Here is a 22,182-nt window from a genome sequence, read left to right as displayed (position 1 = left end):
TCACCACATGGCAAGGCTCAAGCAAGCTTGAGAGACAGCCAGCAAGGCTAGCTAAGACCCCCACCCCCTGGGAGTCTGACAACCAATCAGGATACTCTTCCTGTGCCCCAGAAAGGTCAAAGCTCAGAAAAATCATAAAACCAGGGAGCACACAGGATCTCAGCCCTTTTCTGTTCAGGAACTCAAGCCATGTGATCCTGACCACCATTAAACCATCTTTCCAAGCAGCCTCCATGTTTCCAGTGTCTTTGTCCCCACTTGGAACTGAACCCAGATGGATATTTCTTCCAACAGTATAAAAACAGTTTTGTAATCAAGAGCGATTGAGAAGAAACTGTTTTTAGGACCCAGCAACTGCTGAACTGCCTTGGGCTTATTTACAGAGCAGAATTTTGTGTTGGAGAGACAACCTGAGCACTAATGTATGGAGAGGAGGAGACAGAAATATACAGTTTAGAAAAACAGTGCCATACCAAAAAAAGAAAGAAAGAAAGAAAGAAACTTGTTAGATATAATTGAGATGTGCAGTATAAGAATCAAGGATATGTGTATATTTGGAAAAAAAGAAAAATAGGGATGGAGAACTCAGAGCAAAATAGAAGGAAAGAAGGAATAGAGCAAGTTGGTTATTTGGAATTGTGAAAAAATTTGTTGCATATTCCTTTTTAAAATTCCAACAGCCAGATAGTTCTCAGCTTTGCTATTATATTCAGGGGTAAAAAACATTGAAAAGCTTGGATTAATTGTTACCCATGGAAAGGCTGGTTCAAGCCTATATGTTTCAAAGATCATGTTCTTAAAATATTCTATTATTCATTCAGAATCATGTCCTGTGTAAGCAGTATTTTCTCAAATAATGATTTGGCTTTGAGAAGCAGAATCCTTTTGTTGAAAGGTTGCAGATACCATGGCTTTCATGGTTAGGTCACAATTTTAAAACAATGCAAAGACAACCAATGTCACAATGTCCTTTCCCCCTACAACTGCAAAGCTAGGACTCCTAGCCTCCCTCCCTCTCTCTAGCAATCATTCTTATTTCCCCATAACTCAAAAAACAAAACAAAACACCAGTCTACAGAAACAGCTGAAAAGTTCAGGATTAGGTTATAAGGATGGAAACTTCAGTTAATATTTACTCTACCACCATCACTTGCCAGAAGTAAATAAAAGGGTCAGGTCTGGGTACCTTGACTTCCTAGTTTTCCAAAGTGACAGCCCATTTTGATAGTGCTGCCTTCTTACTCAGTCAGAAACAAAGTTTCTGTCTCAGAGCATGGAGACAAAGCTCAAAGCATAAGCTCCATATCCATCAGTGCTCGTGAAAAGTTAGGTTGCTAAGTCATTATCAGTGGTGGAATTCAATTTTTTTTACTACCAGTTCTGTGGGCATGGCTTGGTGGGCATGGTGTGGCTTAGTGGGCGTAGCTTGGTGGGCATAGCAGGGGAAGGATACTGCAAAATCCACATTCCCTCTCCACTCCTGGGGGAAGGATACTCCAAAATCTCCATTCCCACTCCCCTCCAGGGGAAGGACACTGCAAAATCTCCATTCCCATCCCACTCCAGAGAAAGGATACTGCAAAATCCCCATTCCAAGGGTTAAATGCTCCCAGTTCGGACTGGCTCACGCGATTCGCTAGCAATGGCGGCTGGTGGTTCGGAGGACTGGTAGCAAACATCCCTGGCCCCGCCCCCCTGCCTCTGCTGAGCCGCACCATCAGCAGAGGTTTTTTTTTTTTACTTTTAAAAGCAGGCTTTTCTTCAGCTGAAACATGCCTTTAAAAGTTAAAAAAAGCCTTTGGGGATCCTGCCCCTCAACTGAGATCGGCAGAGCCTTTAAACTTTAAAAAAAAAAAATTTAAAGGCTCCTCTGCCGATCTCACCTGAGTTCCTCATCAGCAGAACCTTAAAAAACATGTTTTCTGTAGAAAACATGTAGAAAACCTCCTTTTAAGAGATTCTAAGGCACTTACCTGATTACTGATCCAACGCATGGCTTTTTTCCCAGCCCAAAAGCCCCAGTTTCACTTTCAGCACGAGACAGGATCAGTTGCTTAGCTAATCTATTTCATCACTGAGCAACTAATGCTGGCTGGCTTTGCTGGCTGAGGAACTCTGGGAATTGAAGTCCACAAACCTTAAAAAATAAAATAAAATAATAAAATAAAATATTTGTGCAGCTTTCTGAGATTTGGTGTGTTTCTGTAGTGTTTCACTCTAACTACACAAACACACAAAATCTCAGAAAGCTGTATGTGGTATTTTGTGTGTGTGTGTGTGTGTGTATGTCAGTTGTGTTGTGTTGTGTGTGTGTAAAGTGTGAAAGCTGGTTTTTGAGCTTTTTGTGGCTGTGTGAAATGTGAAGTGCAGCTGCTTTTACATGGTGTGTGAGTCAGTTGTGTTGTGTTGTGTGTGTGTAAAGTGTGAAAGTTGGTTTTTGGTACCTCTTATTGCTTTTTATACTTTGTTTATTATTTTTATTATTTATTGTTATTGGCCACACCCACACAGTCATCTGACCACCAACCCATGCCCACCAATTAAGCCACGCCCACAGAACCGGTAGGGAAAATTTTTAGATTTCACCCCTGCCCCATTCCCTCCTCACTTCTGGGGGAAGGATATTGCAAAATCTCCATTCCCACCCCATTCTGGGCCCAGCCAGAGGTGGCATTTGCCGGGTCTCCGAACTACTCAGAATTTCCGCTACCGGTTCTCCAGAACCTGTCAGAACCTGCTGAATTTCACCCCTGGTCGTTATCCTAATCTTGTCTAGGAAGCAGAACCCTCTCAACAGGACATTATTGCAAGGGGTCTGGGCAGAGAACCAGACTGATGGATCGTTTTCAGCTTCTAAGGAATGATGTTCAATCTCTACCTCATTCCCTTTTTGCCAAGATGAGTTGTGGCCACAGTTGCAGGACTTTCTCTCTAACATGTATTTTTGCGATCCCTGTTCTGGTCCTTTACAGTGCTATTGACAAGCAAAAGTTCAAAGATGGCATGTTTATTTCTTTATACTTATCATCTGAGGTCATCTGTACTTGCACAGGGAGAGGACCAGAAAGGAATTCCTACTGTTCGCATTCTCTGCCTGTGGAGGTCTGCTTTCCTAATCCAGTACATGAGGAATATCAAACACTTAGCAAGCAAACTGAAGCATATTTTTTTTCCTGAAAGGGAACTTATTTGTTTTTTGTGAAGATAAAGCAATAAAACAGGAATAAAAATTGATGTACTTTTAGAACTTAAAAACTGGCTAGCAGTAGGTAACAAAAAGGAACAGTTAATGTTTTGACATTAAATATTTGTGTTTTATGACCTCTATAAAAAATATTTGGGCTTCAGATAGAGAGGTTCTACAAACTGGGCTTTTTAAAAATTACAAAACTGTTGGAAGAAATGTCCATCTGGGTTCAGTTCCAAGTGGGGAAAAAGACACTGGATTCATGGAAGTTGCTTGGAAAGAAGGTTTATTGATGAACAGGATCACATGGCTTGAGATCCTAGGCAGAAAGAGGAAGAGATGCTGAGTGTCCTGGGGTTTATACCCTTGCTAGCTTGAACTTCCTGGGGCATAGGAAGAATATCCTAATTAGTTGCTGTCAGAGGTCATGGCTAGCTTTGTAGGTTGTCTCTGTGTTAAGTTTGGTTGAATCTTGCTGGGTAATGCAATGAAGGGCAGTTAAATGGCTCTGCCTGAAGGAGGTAGATCTATGTTATGTAGAATAGACTGGCCCAGGCCTTAATGGCCCAATAGCAAGGGGGGAGTGAGTTTCTGCCTCCCTTTTAGGGGAAATATTCCGCCCTTTTAATATTTCCTAAAATATATCATTTTCTAGGAGAGGGATGGGTTTTAACTTCCTACAGTACTTCTCTGAAGTTGCTTACTTTCGGGTTGCTGAAATCTGACAGTCATTGTAAAATGTAATTAATTTGCTGCCTCATAGATATCTTGGATAGTTGCTGGTCTACAAATACATCTGTCTAGTCTTGGTACCATAACAGATAACTTAATGTCATGTAAAAATTACGTAGGAGTACTTTATCCTATTCCTTTCAAAGATTCTGGGAATGTGTTACCCCTGCTCCCTGCTGTGGAACTTTCATGATGTAGCACTCAAACAAGGAGAGTGAGATATCCATGACAGGCAATTTTCTTCTTTCTGGGTCCTATTAGCATTTTTTTTCCCTTGAAAGTTTCTTTGCTTTGCAAAATAAGCTTTCCATGGCGAGACAGAATCTCCTGGGTTTCATGACTGAAGGAAACTTTCTGAAGATGGGTTAATGTACAGCCAAAGGATGCTAAGATGGACTTCATAATATCTCTGTTCTGACAATTCTTTTCTGTGTTGACAATGATTGGGAGGATGTTCCAGTTGGCTAGGAAATGTTGCTCATTTGCAGTTTCCATTTGCTTAACTGTTAATCCTTTTCTGTTCCATTCTATCTTTCTGAATCTGCTTTTAAAACATTTTTCCTTTTTTAAAAAACAGAATAGTCTTGTTAGAAGACACAAAGAAGAACATGAAAAGAAATCAAGTCCCATGACATTATTTGAAAGGACTGAAGATTAAGATTGTTAGAAGTAAGAGAAAGAATATAAAGCTGGCTTATTTGATCCAGGTTAAAATAGATATGTTGTTATCTAATGCAGGGGTGTTCTGGGAATAGAAGTCTGCAGGTTTTAAATTTGCCAAGGTTGGACACCCCTGCCTTAGTGGACTTTTGCTGACATCAAAACTGTAAAGATAGGATTTAAGGATTTGTTTGTAGGTAAGAGATGGAATATGGAAAGAAGAGACTTTTTGTTATAGGTTACGAGAAGATGAACATTGTTTGTACTTGTTATGATGAAGGGGGAAGCCACTTCTTTAAATATTTATTTTCTTTTTCTTATTATATTTCTTTTTCTTTCTTTTTCTATTTTTCCATGTTTTCTTTCTTTATAGCACTTTTGATTTTTATTTTATCTTTTTTTGTTTGTATTAATTTTTATTGTTGTAATATTGAATAAAGTTATTGCTTAAAAACAGAAATAATCTTATGTTTTAATATTTCTGAATCTTATTTGTAGAAGGTTAGACGTTTTCCTAGTTTGGCCTTCATTCAGTGCAAATTGCCATACCCCTGTGAAAAAGGGACTCCAAGTAGTAAACATGGTTGACTAATTAATATTTTCACCCTTTCTTGCCCAAGCAGTATCCTTATGCTTGTGGGTTTGTTGCTTCCTATATTGTGCAAAATTCCTGACCAATATTGCCAATTGATATGCAGGCTGAGGAACATGGGAGTTGTATTCTAATGTACAACCTTTTTGGAAAACACCTTTTTGGAAAAATGTCAAATTATTCAGCTTCTAAAACTGCTTTCAGATTTGCTACAGTACATTACTGTACAATTGAATCTCATTTATATACAAAAACAAAAATGCAATTGGCATACATTCTAAAACTGATATCAATTGTCCTAGTCTACTTTCTTACTCATGATCCATCCATCCTTCCTTCCTTCCTTCCTTCCTTCCTTCCTTCCTTCCTTCCTTCCTTCCTTCCTTCCTTCCTTCCTTCCTTCCTTCCTTCCTTCCTTCCATAATTGGCTTTTATTGCTTGAATGAGATCCAGAGGAATACTATGGTTTCTAGTTATAGCTGGGAAATGACTTGCAACATATGGCATTCAGTTCTTAGTTTGCTAAATCATAGTTTGGCAGCCAAGAACTAGTGATGTGACTGTATAATCTTCTCTCATTCCTCCCTTCTTCTCTGCTTATATTCTGTTTAATTAAATTGTAACTGCTATATCCAAAATGGCAAATTGAGATTTAATCTTAAATTATCAACCAGGACCTTTAAAGTAAAACTCCCTAAAATGTTCTCTATTTTGAAAGTAATAGCTAGCAGCAGTTTATTTAAACTGAAAAAATGGAAAAGGCAAGGGAAAGATGTGAAAAAGAAATGCATGTTGCAACCTTCAATCATTCAGATGTGGTTTAGCAAGCTGGGAATTGTGTATGCAGATCATGTACGCAGATCATCCTATGGAATGATTGGTTGCCTTAAAGTGATTTAAAGTGGGTTACTTTAACAATGGCAGACACAAATAATATTTCTCAACAAATATTCAGTGTGCGGGACTTTTAATGCTAAGGCAAGGTCTAATTGGGGTCGAAAGAAAGACAGAAATAAATATTTCTCTTTGTTTTATACGCAAACCCAGCAAAGTCCCTACTCCAATAAGCTGAAAATCTAGCTGGGCAACCATGACATGCGAATAGTACAACCAGACTAATGCAAGAACACATTATACAGTATGTACTTCAACCCAGGTACCCCATAGAAATAATGATGGAGAGTCAGAAGCTTCTTGAAAATTGTCAATTTTATGAAGTATTTGAAGAAGGGAGGGAGGAGGCTGTTGGCCAGGCAGGACAGGAAAAATAGTTTAAGATGACAGGAGACCTTCAGGTGGCTGAGAAGAATAGAATTGCCAGAGCAAAGGTCACAGGGAGGAACATTTATGAGCTAAGGACAGAAAGATAGAGTGGAACTAGCCCATGAAGACCTTTTTGAAGGTTAAATTTGAAGGGCAGGCAACATTCTTCTCTCAGGGATTTAATTTTCTATCCTCCTCCGTCAAAATCAGCTTCTATGCACCTTTTTCGGGTTCCAAGGAGGACTGTGCGTGTATCACTTTGGCCATGACTTCAGAATTTATACCTCCGGCTTTCTACTAATTCCCCCTCTGGTTTCTTTCCCTGTGATGCCTGCCAAGAGACTTGGAACACCAATCAATGGCTTTTCCTGTTCAATAGTCAGACGGTGCCACTGGTCCACTTCCATTCCCCCATCCAGACACAGCTGAGCTTCCAATTTAGGCAGTGAGCTCCAAGATCAATACTCCAATCTTTCGTGTGCTCTCTGTTTTTCTCCTCTTAGTTAGTCCTGAAACATTTGTGGCAGCAGCAATTGGCATGAGCTGCATGCGCCCCAAGCCCTAACTATTATGAATTCTGGTCCTGCCTAGAAATTGGCTGAGCACTCCTTTCTGCTTTTTTTTTTTTTTTAGGAGTCAAGAAGGGCAAAGTGTGGGAATAAAGTGGTGTACTTCACTGATACTTTATTGGCATGGCAAGTGATGTATTGTGATACAATTGACAAGAGTCTGTAAAATTGATGAGATTTCTTGTTGTTGTTTGTTTGTTCTTTTTGTGCGTGTTGCTTCATTTTTGCAGCATTGGAGATCAGAGCAGTAGTGTTGCAATCACCTATTGATCACACAGTCTGTGCCATCCTTCTCTCTAATCCAGTGGCCCTTTTGGTCTTCCCTGTTAAATGATAACCCTTCGGGACCAGACTACATATCCCATGTGGGAATTGATTGGGGTTGACTCTTTCAGTGTGATGCTCTCTTTCCAAATAAGATTATAGTTACCAATAGAGGAGAATATTTGTAGCTCAGCGTTGAAATGAAGGATTTTTGGTGCTCTCTGAGCTTGATTGTTTTCTTGGAGACATTTAATTACCGAAGCTAGATTATAGGTTGCAGGGTTTTTTCCCACTAGTGCAACCCTCGGAGGAGACCTAATTCCTTCTCCCTCCCCATTTCACAGCCTTGTTGCTTGCTTTTTGTAGAAACTTACTAAAAATGGTTCAGCAAATATAGTGCTATGAAAAGTAAGCAAGGCGAGACAGTGTGGTACAATATACATAAAACCTATGATCTCATGACAGCAAAAAGTCTGATGGTGACATTTTAAAGATAAACAAAACTGTTTATGAAAGTTTATTCCCATAATACCACTTCTAGCCTTTATCTTTATCTTTTTCTTTTCTTTTATATACACTGAGAGCATATGCACCAAAACAAATTCCTTGTGTGTCCAATCACACTTGGCCAATAAATTCTGTTCTGTTCTGTTCTGTTCTGTTCTATTCTATCCTTTAATGCCTGCGAGATCCCTTTCTTTTCCTTGCAACAGACTAATGTGATTGTCTTTTGGGAAACTCTCTCAAGAACCAAAGTGATGGAGTGGTTAAGATGTGGGACTATGACCAGGTTCAAATTCAGCCTCAGTTGTAAGTGCAATAATCACAGGTAAAACTACTGGGTTTTGAGAGTTGACCCTAGAAGAGTCTTCCGCTTCCTAACAGTGTCTAAAAACTAGAAGCTGCTAGATTGATGAAAATGCCGAGCTGTTTTTAATACAGATTAGACCTCCCAAGTCTGGTTGCACATGCATAACAAAGGAGTCTTGTTCCTCTTACCTGGCTAAAAATGTTTCTGCTAAGCCAGAGGACATCTTTAGAAACACATTACAGCAGATGGGATTTAACAATGAGTTTAGGGCCAACAGAATGATAGGTTGTAGAAAGCAGGCACCAGAGATCCCAGAGATTTAAAATTTTAATAAGAGGATTATGATAAATATGAAAAAGATAAGGCAGCCACTGTTTTTTTTAAAAAAAGCACTAAGCTGTTCTTCAGCTAACCTTGTGACATCAGAGAAGTTAATCCAGTGGCAGCTGAGATAAAATTGCCACTGTGACATCAAAGCAAACTCTGAGGAATCACTATTCATAAAACATAGCAACCAATATGTATGTGACAGAGCCAATGTAACGAGCATCTTTATGCCCAATATGTGTTGCCTTTCAAAAATACACAGGTGTTTAGCCTTAATTTAGGTGCCATTACTGAAAAAGCCTTGTTTCCACATCTCAAAAACTGGCAGCTGTGTTCACCTTCTATATAGATGGGGCACATATCCAGGCTTTTATCCCTGAATTTTCAAACCAGCCATATGTGGGTTTCTAAGAGCAGAAAGTAGTTCTGTTTTGCACAGGAGACTAAGATCTGGATAATTATGAGGCCTGACACTTTTGTATTTCTTTCCAAATAGGAATGAAATACTTTGACAGAGCTTCTGTTTGTTGCTTTTCTGCATTGAAACATCCATGATCTTTGGATGAATTAATTACACTGGCTCTATATACGCATGACTTCTGCAGAGCTATTTAAAAATCTAATTTACTTGTAGTCTTGCAACAGAAGCATAACTTAACTGAGTTCATCTTGTTTACTAATTACCCTAAAAAAAAACTTGTTTCAAGAATGTTTGCACTCAGGTTGTTGCTTAATTACCCATTTAGCTTGAATAGTAACAGAAACAGAATTTAGGATTTGATTGGGATTAATCTGGTTTGATTTAAATTAGACAAACAGAATTTGCATTGGGCTTTAAAATTTGCTGGGTATGGGCTTCAATTTTTTTTCACTGTCCTAGATTATATATCATAGATAACAGTGGCGAAATCCAATTTTTTTTACTACCAGTTCTGTGGGCGTGGCTTAGTGTGCGTGGTGTGGCTTGGTGGGCATGGCAGGGGAAGGATACTGCAAAATCCCCATTCCCTCCCCACTCCTGGGGGAAGGATATTGCAAAATTTCCATTCCCTCCCCACTCTGGGACCAGCCAGAGGTGGTATTTGATGGTTCTCCGAACTGCTCAAAATTTCCGCTACCGGTTCTCCAGAACCTGTCAGAACCTGCTGCATTTTACCCGTGATAGATAATGCTAATTATAAAGTGGGTTGCTTATTTCTGACTTAAAGTGAATCCAGCCAGTGTGATCTGTAACAAATTGTTTATGGCTTAGCATTACGTGAGATCCAGATTATGATTTATTCAGTAAACAACAATGGAAATAATCCATGGCTTATAGCACAATGCATGAATCCAGCCTGCTAACAACAATGTATTGGGCCATAGTTTTAAAGATATACATACAGCAGCTTTCAAAATAGGCATTTTTAACAAGCTTAGAGATGCACTAGCTCAGTGTTTCTCAACCTGGGCAACTTTAAGAGGTGTAAACTTCAACTCCCAGAATTCCCCAGCCAGCAATGGTGAAGTTGAGAAACACTACACTAGATGGAATGCTTTGGGCTGAAATTCTCAGTTTAAAGAGAGTTGGAGACATGCCCATGATGTCAAACATTCATGATACCAAGATTCCAGAGGAAGCCATACATGAGAGGCACATGTTTAATATTATTTAGGAGTTAAATTGAGAAACAAATTAACAGATCAAGTTAAGGCATCAAGCTAGAAACCGAGAGTTCCCGTCCCCCATTGGGCACGAAACCAGTTGGGTGATCTTGGGCCAGTCACTTTCTCTCAGCCCTGGGAAGGAGAAAGTGGCAAATCACTTCTGAAAAACCCTGCCAAGAAAATTACAGGGATTTGTCCAAGAAATCTCTGAGAATCAAACCTGACTGAACAGCAGAATAAAAAGTTAATTTACTTTGTTTTTCTAAATGGCTTCAAAAACCTAACCATTGTTACTATGAGAACCATTTACTGCGAGGGTGACTTAGACATTTTTAATTGCATCCATACAACAAACATGGCAAATACTCACTTGGGAGAATTTGGAGACTTGATGCCTCTTCGATATATATGCCAGGTTTTTAAAAAAACAAAACTTGATTGTCCTAGTTACTCATAAGCCCACAACGTTGTATTGGGTTGCACCATTATATCATCCCAGAGCACTTCTCCCTGTTGCTTGCTATTTAAACCACAAAGAAAGATTGATAAATAAAAACAGAAGTGGCAAAGACATGCAAATTCACTGTTGGCACATTTTAACTCAAAGGCAATTGGGGAAGTTTTCACATTAATTAGAGGCACGTAGAAGCTTTGAAAAGCAGGTGGGAAAACCAGTGGACAATTTTGCTGCTATTCCTTTTGTCCAAAAGCCTATTTTCAGTAAAGAGCAAGTCCAGTAATGGAAGGAGGGTGGCCTGCATAGTGATGACGGCGGGTGCTCTTTATTGATGATAAGACTTTAGGGCTAGTTTATGGATGAATTTCTAACCAGGATTAAAATAGAGAGTTTCCCTCGCCTTTCCTGGGCAAGGAGCATGCATGTTCATTTATGAGAAGCCACAATACCGTTGCATGGTATGAAAGAGATTATTGGGGTGTGCTGTAGTTATCATTCCATGTTTTTGCACCCCAAGAATATATCTGGCTCTTCAGGGATGGGGACATTGCAGTGCTTCAAATGAGGTTGGGATGACCATTCCTATCTTACATATATTTTGACTGTGCTGGCTAAGGCTAACTGAAATTGATATTGAAAAAGACAACATCAGGAGATCAATAAAGGAGAATATTTGTAGCTCATGGTTGAAATGAGGGGTCCTTAGTGCTCTCTGAGCTGGGTTGGTTTCTTGCAGACGTTTCATTGCCCAAACTAGGTAACATCATCAGTGCTAGCACTCCTCGACATCAGGAGAGTTGCGATTGCCCTTCTCAACAATGTCATTTGGAGAGCACATTCTGCATATGCAGAAAGGCCCTTACCAGCCAAAGGTTTTTATTTGTAAAGATTTTAATGTCTGGGCTCAGAGAGCTATTCCTCTACATTGCCTCTCCGGTTTTCTCTGAGGGATGCTGGTCACTGGACCTGCATAGCAAAATACGTATAGGGCAGCCGGGGATGCAAGTGTGCAAATCTGCAATATCTGAGACCTGCAAAGAACTGTGAAAAGCAGCATGAAGTGTGCAAACAGTCCAAGGAGGCTGACTTCATCTTTTTATGTTCCTGTCGGGTTGCTGCTCTTGCCTTACGCTGTTCCAGCATGAACAAGAATTTAACAAGAAAACCAAAGGTTTTGCTCAGGTGTCAGCTGCCTAGGAAAGGTGGTGGTTTCCTCCTCCTGCTCCTTCCAGCAGCAATAAGAATAAAGCAATATTTATTGATTTGAGAAAAAATTGACTTGATAGATTGTCTTTTTGATGTTAGAGAACCCCTTCTGCTGCAACGGGGTACCTAATTAAAAATAGTCTCTCTCTCTCTCTTTTTTTTCTGGAGTGGTAAGAATTCTGAAGATCATGCTATCTCATCACAAATGCCAGCCTGTAGATTCCAATCTCCAGCTATTTCTGAATAGAAAGTAGGTTTTAAAAATGAACATTGAAAACAGTAAATCTGAACATCCCTGGCAGCTTCAAGCTGTGAAAAAGCTAAATTTGTACTTACTTACTTACTTACTTACTTACTTACTTACTTACTTACTTACTTACTTATTTATTTATTTATTTATTTATTTATTTATTTATTTATTTGTCGAGTATGTATTAGATTATATATATATAGCAAAGCTGGCTGACGAATTTTGGGAGTTGAAGTCCACAAGTCTTAAAGTTGACAAGGTTGGAGAATGGAGACTCCTGCCTTAGATAGTTACTTAGTTCCTGATCTGACTTAACCAGGACTTAGGTGGTTGGATGAGAGATGGCCATTCTCAGGTTCCTTTGTGGAGATGCAGATTTTGCCTCTTTGAGATGTTTTGGCCAATTTGAGATGTTATTTTTGGCAGACAGTTTATGCAGATGTAAATGCCTGGGGGAGTAAACAGTCTTGGCTCAATCTAGCCATGAGGCTTCTCCCCCTCCCCTCACCCTTCTATAAGATTAGCAATCTTATAACATCAGCCAACACTATTCACGAATCCAAGATCTGGGATCTTTTGGGCTGGGCAGACTGAAAACAATCCAATTATTTTGCATGTAAGTGTGAAAGGTAGTTTCAAAGGACCAAGCACTGGCTATCGAAAAGGTAGGATGAGAAGTCTTTTCCAAACAAAGTGATGATAAATTTGGGTAGTAAGATTGCTTTATGCTTCTTCACAAGCTCGTTCAGTTGCATCCTTCCCAGGTGTAAAGTCTTTCAGAAGCACTGAACTACAATTCCAGTAATAACCAGCCCCTGACGTTCCTGGCTGAACAGTTCTCCAACACAACTGCAACAGAGCATACCTGACATTTTTCTGTCTAATATGCTCCTGGGGCAACAGCAGAGGTTTGGTATGTTCTCCATACCGTAAGTGTTCTTTCCTGACTTTTGCAGGCATCCATACATAATCAAAACGAGATCAACCCTGATTATTATTTTTGAAGTCTAGATAGTCAAGTGATAGGGCACTTGGGTACTTAAGCTTGGAATAGCTTTGAGGTTGCTGCAAAAGCAGTTTAATCTTCTGATCCTTTCCTTATATTCCTCCACCATACAGTTCTCCCAGGGGAGCCTCTTGCTCTGCTTTGAAGTTTTCTTGCTGTGATGATTATTCTTTCTGCATTGGCATTCGTTATGGTGACAGCAGCCAGGGAGAGCAGTGCGATCAGAACAAATTTCTCATAAAAAGGAGCTAAGTTGATGAAACCATTTTGGTGCAAGCATCCTGTACTTGATCATTCTGACACATCACTGGGGGAGGTGTGGGTAAGACACACACATGCGCATGTGCAAACACAACTCTCTCTCACACACACGTGCGCACACACTCACTTTCATACACATATATCGCATATAACTTGAGCCATACTCTGTTCCTAATTTGTTTACTGCCCTCTTCCTTTTTTTCATCTTCTGTTACTATCCAGGACTGCCCAGGTGCCGTTTCCAGTCATCCTACCTGAGCAGGACCCCCTATCTGAAGGCAGTTCCCATAGCAAAAAAGGGATCTCAGTTGATCTCCTAGTGCTTGACCCACACTTTCCTTTTATAAGAAGCATGAAGGTAACAGTAACAGAGTTGGAAGGGACCTTGGAGGTCATCTAGTCCAACCCCCCCGTTCACTCAGGAGACCTCTACTAGGGATTTGAACTGCCGAACTGCCGGCCTTTCTGATCGACAAGCTCAGCATCTTAGACACTGAGCCACCTAGCCAGGCTAGGTGTATCAACTCTTTTTCTGTCAATGGTTCACATATGTATTTTGGAATGGAATAAATGGCTGAGCTATACAGCTCTGAGTTTGGATTCCCCAAAACTAAGAATAAATGTTCTGTATGGTCTTTGTAGCACTTTAAAGTAACTTGCGAATCCAGAGTTCTTATCTCCATTTTGCCCTAAAGCTCACTGGTTGTTATTGTGCTATTGTCTGGTTTGCTTTTTTTCAGAGATTTGTTTTAATGTGTAATGGGGGAGAAAAATTGGCGTGTGAGTATGGGTTAGAAATGGAACAAATGACTTTTTATTGTAAAAGCTGTGCAGTAGATTGGCTCAGCATGGCAACTTTATAGGAGGATAGTGTTTAACTCATTTCCTTAATTTATTTCCAGGTAAACATTGCACGGGGTATTTTTAGCTTCCCAAGAAGAAGAAAAAAGATGGCAGGTTCTTGTACTTTATATAGTCACATATACATAACATTGTGTAGGTGTGTGTACACATACACAAAATCTAAATATTATACGCTTATAATAAAAACTATTCAATACCGAAATATTGGCATATCAGTTAAAAGCACAACAGCTGATAAAACCTTAAAAGAATCATGCAATAATATTTTTTTACTAGATGCTTTGCTCTATTTATGTATTGCCGACTGCAAGGGCTCTAGAAAATCTAATTTTTTGAAGTGTATATGTGTTTTGTCATCCCTTCCCTTCCTTTCCATGTATATATCCATGTGGGATGGACCATATAATAAAAAAAGGTTGCCCTACTAAGGAGCTGCTCAAATATAAGAGGCCGTCAGGGCCACCAAGAGTTGATCTTAAAATTTGGGGAGGTTCTTCTGGGAAAAAGCAATTCCGGAACTGAATCAGATCTTAGGCTATAAGGATCTTTATAGATAAAACTGGCAATATTCAAGGTACCTGTATTTCCTCCCCCATGGGGAGGTGTACCCACTTTTTTTTTGCAAACATAAATGCAGGACAATTGCTTTCCAAGCTGCAACCTAATAATATGTGGCACACTTCTTGGGTGCTGTGTCTATATCAGTAATATTAACCCAGACATCACTTATTATCAAAGTTAATTATTTGCCTTGCTATAGAATATTTTTTCCTTGGTTCAGGTAATTCTGTTTCCTTCTTTTACTGTCTCACAGTAAGAATGCACTCAAATGTAGGGTCAGCTTTCCCACAGTAAAAAGGAGCCAAAAAAAAAAAAATTGGCCCGAAAGAGCAATCAATGGGTCTATTTTACTGATAAATTTAATTATTTCAAAGTCCATAAAGTTTATGTCTTGTCTGAATCACATAGTCATAGGCTGTTGGGGTTTGGTGGTGTTCTCAAATAACTAGGCGGATATAATATCACACATGGTTTTAATTTTCTATGTTTGGATCTGGGACTCTTCCAGTCAACAGAAGACAAACATCCTAATAGAAACCTTATGGGAGTCAAGGAAACCCCCCTTCCCATTTTCCACTATTATTCCTTAAAGGCTGTTCAGGCTACATGTTTCCTTGCCCAGTCTGTAAGTGGAGGGTGTTTTTGGTGGGCCTGAGGTTTGTGTGTATACAGGCTTCTATGTGCATCAGGAGGTTCAGGAAGAGAAGAGTGCCCATCCTTTTCAAAATGCCTCCCACTGAGGCCCTTAGATAGATAGAGTATTTTGGGAAAAAGAGCACTGACTGTCAGCTTGCATTTTTAACCCAATTGTTCCCAATTTCCATTGAAACCTCCGTTTCTGGCTGCTGCTTGTCCTCCCCTTCTTTCTCTCTGTGGAGCTCTCCTGCCTGCTGGCAGATTGGAATCGGACTCCGACTTCTCTTTCTCATCCCGTAAACTAAGCAGCTCATCTGTGGCCCTGTCAGAGTTCCAGGATTTATACTCGGCTCCTGCCAATTGCACTACCTCACCTTTCTCCTGGCGTGATCCCCATCATAGATCACCCTGGTTCCTTGCCTTGCCACCACAGGCACACTTTATCAGACCAGATTTCTCCCTTCTCACCCCTGGCTTCCCTGGGGAAGGAATGGTGGGAAGAGGCAGTGGCCTTGATCATGCTCAATAAGGGCAGAGCAGGCATTGAAGGACCCTTTTAGGAGGGAAAGAGTAAGGAAAGAAGAAAGAAATCCACAATGAACAATGAAACTGCTTCCCCTTTCTATTTTGAGAGGAGGAGGGAGGGAGGGAGGGAAGGAAGGAAGGAAGGAAGGAAGGAAGGAAGGAAGGAAGGAAGGAAGGAAAAAAGAAAAAAGAAAAAGAAAAAGAAGAAAAGAAAGAAAAAGAAGAAAAACAAAAGAAAATAAAAAAGAAAGAGAAAGAAAAAGAAAAAGAAAGAAAGAAAGAAAGAATGACAGAAAGAAAGAAAGGCTACAATTGAAGCGTTTTCTTTTCCTTGCTGCTACCATTAAAGCATTTTCTTTTTCTTGTTGACTCCTGGTAACTGTCTGGACAAATCCTTGCAGTTTTCTTGGCAATATTTCAAAGATGGCTTCCCATGGCCTCCTCCTTTCTAGGGCCTTAGACTCTAAGCCCTAGGAGGAATGAAGCTCACCAGCTGGTTTGCATTTAAGGCAAGACTATACCTCACGATCTCTCGGTTTCTAGCCTTGTAGCTTAACCATTATATCAAATTGGCTCTTGAGGCTTCAGGGAAAGAATTATGAACTAGGTGATTTCAATTTATGAGTTCACATTTGCGGTGGTATGCCTATTTAAAAAATAAGTTATCCTACCATGACAGGTGGAAAAAGCCAAATAGGACCGGCTATATTTGAATGGGACACCCTCAGGAAACCCCAGAGCCGTAGACTGGGAAATTGGGGGGTGGGAAAATCCCAGAAGAAGACAATAGCAAACCACCATCATACTGCTATTAAGAAAGAAATACTATATGGATTGAACTCAGTTTAAAGGACATAGCAGTTTGTCCAGCCTGGGGCTTGCCATATTTTAGCTATGAATCAGTATGCTGATCATACCCAATTGTACATCATGACTTGGGGCTGTAAGGGAGAAGTTGTTGATATCCTTTCATGTTGTCTGGAGACTGTAAAAGCCTGGGAGGGAGAAAACAAGGCAGAAGCTGTTATTGTTTGTACCATGAGGTTCTAAGTTGGCACTAATATTATTTCTTTAGGGGCAGGCACTACCAGTGAAAGAGCAGGTTGGAAATTTGGGAATAATTCTGGACTCACGGCTCCTATGTTCCTCTTTGGCTGGTGTACCAGTTGTGACTTGATTTGGTGCAAAGGGGCCTAGCTATGGTAACTCATGCCCTCATCATCAATCAGTTAGCCTATCGTAATTAATTTTGCATGAAGTTGTGCTTTTAGGCTATTCTGGGGCTTGTGGTCCAGAATGTAGCAGCCTATCTGCAGCCTATCTGCAGCTGGTCCAGAATATAGCAGCCTATGTGCCATTGGTTTCCATCTCCAATTCTGTGAGCTCCAATTTGTTTATTGATATCTAGGTAGCATTTAAGATACTAGATTTGACCTATAATGCTCTTTAAGGTTTGACACTGGGGTATCACCTTCTCTAACCAGGGTCAGCCCAACCTATTAGAACATTTAGGGGGAAATTACTTTTTACTTCCCATATATCTGAGAGGCTTGCGGGATAAAGCTTAAAAGGCCCTGCTTTACTTTGGCAGCAAGATTATTTAGAGAGTGCCTACCACAGGAGCAGCTTAGCTCCCTCCTTTCTGTAATGATTGTAATTGGTTTTAATCTGATTGTCATGGTGTAAATTTTGTGTTGTATATTGTGTAAACTACTAGGAATCATTTATCAGTGGTAGGATAGAAGTTTGATAATAAATAATCATATCCTGCTAACCTCAGACAGCATGTGCAGTTGAAGGGTTTTGAAAATTGCAGGCCAATAGATCTGTAGCATCCCATTTTGTCTTTCCAGCTATGAACCTGTTTTAAAAGTCTTAATATTACAGGTAGTCCTCAACTTACAACAGTTTGTTTAATAACCATTCAAAGTTACAACAGTACTGAAAAAAGTGACTTATGACCATTTTTCACACTTACAACCGTTGCAACCTGCCCATGGTCAAATGATCAAAATTCAGATGCTTGGCAACTGGTTGATATTTATGACGGTTGCAGTGTCCCGGGGTCATGTGATCCCCTTTTGAGACCTTCTGACAAGCAAAGTCAATGGGGAATCCAGATTCACTTAACAACCATGTTACTAACTTAACAACTGCACTGATTCACTTAACACATGTGGGGAGAAAGTCACTTAACAAATTTCTCACTTAGCAACATAAATCCTGAGCTCAGTTGTGGTCGTAAGTCAAGGACTGCCTGTACTTCCCAAACTATAAAATATTTAGGTGCTTTCCCTAATCTATTCTGTATCTTTTCTTTTCCACAGAGAAACTTTACCAGAAAAAAGAAAATTATTTCACAGCCAAATGTCCTTCTACCCACTCTATTTTGTCCTACTGAAATAAATTTCACACCACCCACTGGCACACAGCAAACATTTGCCCCCAATTCATATTCCCTTTCTCAGCCCTAACCAGCTTCTCAGATTTCTTGAAGGAGGCTTATGTGAAGGTTGCATAAACAACCCAAATCGGCCCAGCTGACTTGAATATGCTTTTAAACTGATGCCATACAGGACATCTGGGTAATGCACGGTGCTCAGGCCCTATTTACTTCAACAAAAGGATAAGCTCATTTCTTTCCCAACTTTTAACTTTTGTAATTAAAAAAGAAAAAGGAAAGCTGGCAAATTGTAAAGTACTGGTCCCCCAACATTGCCTATAGTCCTCAGAATGTCTCCAAATAGGTCCAAGTGAGTTTTCTCAGAAAATAAAAAAAAAGAATTTTCTCTGCCCCCGGTGTTTTGTTTAAAAGGTTGTGTACCTTCCTGGCAGCGTGGGAGGGTGCAGAGATTCTGCAGAGGATGGCAAGAAGCATTCTAACAAATTACAGCTTTGTAACTCTCCTTATCGCAATCATTTTGTAAATGGCCAAGCATCCTTCTAGGAGCTGTGCTGCAGAAGCACATGCTCAAAATTCTAAGAATCTCCATCAGCTCCCAAACCCTTCTGTTAAACAAAATGGTACAGATAGTTATTAGTGATTATTAGGTTGACTTAATGACCACAATTAAACCCAAAATTTCTGTTGCTAAGTAATACATTTGTTAAGGAAATTTTACCCCATTTTACAATCCTTTCTTGCCACAGTTGTTAAGTTAGTAACACGGTTGTTAAGTGAATCTTGCTTCCCCATTGACTTTGCTTGCCAGAAGGTCACAAACGGTGATCACATGACCCTGGGACTCTACAACCATCATAAATATGAACCAGTTGCCAAGTGTCTGAATTTTGATCACATAACCATGGGGATGCTGCGACGGTCGTAAGTGTGAAAAGCAGACACAAGTCAACTTTTTCAGTGCTGTTGTAACTTTGAATGGTCACTAAATGAATGGCTGAAATTCAAGGACTGCCTGTACTAAAATAGAAGAGGGAATTACTGATAATCTTCTCAAAGGCCTTCCCCTCCCCCAAAGAATTCACAAGAAGTTCCCAACTTCCCAAGAAATTGCATATGGTGGGCTCTCAGTATTTAGGCTGAAAATTCTGACACTCCTCCATTGGTATAACAGGACTATTCTTAACCCTTCTCCTAAGGAAATTCACAACCCTTCTCTATTATGTCCAGCCCTAGGAAAAATTAAAAAGAAGCTCCTTTGGTTCTTCCTGCCCGAAGCCCAGAAATACAGAACAATTTGCCTATAAATCATGAAACACAAAGAACAGCTATGTAATCTTGCAGTCTTGCACATATAGTGAACATTTTGGTAAAAAATTCCCTTTCCAAGCCAATGAAATCAAATGTCTGGATATAGACAGGGAAGTATTAGGAAAAAGGGAAACTAAGGGAAGGGGCCACTCCACACACACACACACACACACACACACACAATTACAAACATAAGTATCCTTCTATATCAATTTAATTAACCCAGCTAAGCTAATTACATATTAACTCCCTGAATAAGATTTTGAATTTCAGCACAAGTTCACAAGCACAGGAATTCATTGCAGATAGAATGGTTGACCATTTGAATTTATTGAGAAAACCTTAATAAGTTCCTCCTTGCTGCTCCTTCTCCTCCCCCCCACTTCTCTTTCTCCAAATTCCTACCTTATAGAACATGGAAGATAAGTTAAAAAACTCCTTTGGAAAGACTAATCATAACTTGACCCAATGAATTTAAAATATTTAATTCTTAATGGCTTAATTTAGCCAGCAAATAAAAATTACCCCCCTGGCTACAACCACAGTTTTAATGACCTCTGGTGAAATCATAAAGGTGCACATTCATTTTCACTAATTGTTCCATTGTAGGGGGAGGGGGAAACAACTATATGGAATAAATTCTTTGGTTGATTTCAGTTCTGTCATCATGAAATAATATACCAATGTTTTAGGGCAGAGGTCTCCAACCTTAGCCACTTTAAGACTTTGGACTTCAACTCCCAGAATTCAACTCTGGGAGTTGAAGTCCACAAGTCTTAAAGTGACCAAGATTGGAGACCCCTGTTTTAGGGTACACTTATACTGTAAAATAAAATAGAAATTTGCCGTGTAAAATGAAGTTGGTAAGGATATGCAGAGCCATTGTATATGTCCCTGCATTACCTTCAACGGCCTTCATTGTCAATCTTTTATAACTACATGCAAGGCAGCATCAAATGCAGGTAGTTCTCGACTTACAATCACAATTGGGCCCAAAATAGTTGTTAAGTACATTTTGACCTATTTTACAACCTTTCTTGTTAAGTGAATCACTGCAATTGTTGACTGAGAAACCTAGTTGTTAAGTGAATTTGGCTTTCCCGTTGACTTTGTTTGTCAGAAGGTCTCAAAAGCTCATCACATAACCATAGGATACTGCAATTGTCGTAAGTAGGAATCAGTTACCAAGCATCTGAATTTTGATCACATGATCATGGGAATTCTGCAACGGTTATAAGTGTGAAAAATGGCCATAAGTCAGTTTTTCAGTGTTGTTTCAATTTTGAATAGTCTTAAATGAATGGAGGGCTATCTGTATAGCAGTTTGGGGAATGACTGTATTTGGTAAAATTGAATAGACTTTTCATGGGATGTCAAAGAATACTGTGCTTAATTAAAAGCAAGTTTTATGCTGATTTGTGAAGACTGAAAATAATCCTATGGAAGGAACTCCAGTCTACATGTTGTCATCACTGAAGTGTATGTGGGGGGGAGTCCCTGTCACCCTTGATTCTATTATTTCCACTTTTGGGACTTCACCTCTGACTTCTGAAAATAGTTGACAGCTTAAATTTAGAACATGTTTCACACATTCTGCTCAGTTTTCAGAATCTTAATGTTCACATGGCAAAGGATATAGCTGGTTGTTGATGAGCAGTCACTCAAATAATATCTCAGTTCCCCAGGCTGTTTCCTGTAAGTGCTAACATTTTTGTAACAAATTAAGTTATACAGACTTACTGACTGACATCAGTTATTTGAGGTACTGAACTGAATGGGGTAATAGGATATAGGAAAGAATATATCTGCCTCTTATTCTTATTTAGGCACCTTCCGTTTCTTGGTGCAGGAAATACAGTAATGACTTTCTTTACCATCCTTAAAGGAAATATCTAAGCAAAGCTCCAAGGTGCACATTTTGAAGGATGACACTTGATTGACATTTGTGGTTGCATAATCCCAGGCTCTTTTCAGCCCCTCAACCTGCCTTCCTGCCTTCCTTCCCTCCCTCCCTCCCTCCCTTTTCCAGCAGGCAGAAAATGGGATTGCAAGATTGACCGGATAGGAAAGGTGTGAAAAACTATGCATGGCAAAATCTAGCACCATCAACAATATTACTCTTTGGTCAAATACTTCAGAGACCTGAGCCTTCAAAAGTTTGGTTAAAGCACCAGGCTAGAAGCCAAGAGTCTGTGAGTTCTAGTCCCACCTTAGACATGAAAGCCAGATGGATGACTTTGGGCCAGTCACTCTTTCTCAGCCCAGCCCACCTCGGAGGGTTGTTGTTCTGGGAAAAATAGAAGGAGGAAGGAGGTATGTGTTTTTCACCGTGAATTCTTTGTAAAAACAATAAAGATGGGTTATGAGTGAATGAACGAGTCTGAAAGGGTGGCCCATACTGCATTTGGTGAGTATCTTGTGTTCCCTCTGTTCTTCAGTTTACTGACTGAAGCAGTCCCTGCCCTCATACATACTAAAATACTGCTTCTGGAAGTCAGCAGTGTTGATTCATATTTGTTTGAAAGATCTAGGGATATTTTTTTTGCACTATTTAATGTTGCTCTATTTTGTTAAACTACATGATTCAAAGTTGATTATAATTCAAAATAAGCATGGAGAAAACTTTATTTTCTTTATCCTTTTTTTAAGCAG

This window comes from Ahaetulla prasina, chromosome 2, assembly GCF_028640845.1.
Source record: "Ahaetulla prasina isolate Xishuangbanna chromosome 2, ASM2864084v1, whole genome shotgun sequence".
Lineage (NCBI taxonomy): Eukaryota > Metazoa > Chordata > Lepidosauria > Squamata > Colubridae > Ahaetulla > Ahaetulla prasina.
The sequence above is the reverse complement of the archived record's forward strand: the minus strand, read 5'-3'. Positions refer to the sequence as shown.